The sequence below is a fragment of the Galeopterus variegatus genome, unplaced genomic scaffold, assembly GCF_000696425.1.
Source record: "Galeopterus variegatus unplaced genomic scaffold, G_variegatus-3.0.2 Scaffold621, whole genome shotgun sequence".
Lineage (NCBI taxonomy): Eukaryota > Metazoa > Chordata > Mammalia > Dermoptera > Cynocephalidae > Galeopterus > Galeopterus variegatus.
This window is the reverse complement of record NW_007726732.1, coordinates 182,736-183,581: the sequence shown is the minus strand read 5'-3', so window position 1 is coordinate 183,581 and position 846 is coordinate 182,736. Positions and strand designations below refer to the sequence as shown.

General features: G+C 57.3%; 1 protein-coding gene across 2 annotated transcripts in view; it reads right to left on the bottom strand.

Moving 5' to 3' along the window:
• FASTKD5 (FAST kinase domains 5) overlaps window positions 1–565 on the bottom strand; it is an 11,238-nt gene extending 10,673 nt beyond the window's left edge. Inside the window, exon 1 of one of the 2 annotated variants that reach the window (XM_008570635.1) lies at window positions 484–565. The gene's annotated coding sequence lies outside the window, so the exon portion shown is untranslated. The remainder of the gene's footprint in view (window positions 1–483) is intronic. The other variant, XM_008570636.1, reaches the window with a different exon arrangement.
• Between the last annotated feature and the right edge of the window lie 281 nt (window positions 566–846).

Below are 846 nucleotides of genomic sequence, written 5' to 3'. Positions count from 1 at the left end.
TAAATGCTAAGCAAAATCCTGTAGGGCCTTGCTGTTCAAAGTGTAGTCCGCAGGCCAGCGGCATCAGCATCACCTGGAAGCTGGTTAGAAACACAGAATTCAGGCCCCAACCCAGACCTCCAAGTGATTCGCATGAACATTAAAATGTGATAAGAGGTGCGGCAGAATATCCCACCATACTCTTACAACAGCCCTGTGAGGCAAGCACTGTTACGATCTCCATTTCACAGAGAAAAAATCAGGGTTCAAGTAAGTCTCTTGCCGAAGGTCACAGCACCCTGGAGTGGCGAGGATCGCCGAGGCTCTCCCTAGAGCCCGGCCTGCGAGAGGCGCCCGAAACCCCGGCCTGGAAGCACTGAACAGGGTCCGACGCGCGCCCGCCCCGGGCCAGCCAGGAGCGCCGGAGGCACACACCAAGGCATAGGTTGGTCGCGAGCGCAGGGAGCGGCCGCCGCGACCTCCTCCCCGACCGCCACCACTCACCTGAGCCTGGCCAAGGCGGGCGGCCACAACACCTGACTCCAGGTCCCACCTGGTGCAGCGAAACTGCCCCAGCAACGCAGGGCCTCAGAGCCCCACTTCCGGCCAACTGCCCGCTACTTCCGCCTGCTGAGAGAGTGACGGATGCGGCCGAGGCTCAAAAGACTCTGTCAGCGTTTTCCAAGGACAGGACGTTTTCCACCGGAAGACGTTGGTGAGGAGACCGGGAGAGTTTAGGACCTGCGGAGGGAAAACATAACATTGGATGGATAGTTCTGGAAGTAGTTGAGTAGGTTAGATACAGGTTCGAATCCCAGGACCCCCAATTGGGGAAAGTCACGTGAACTCTTCTTCTTTTTTTTTTTT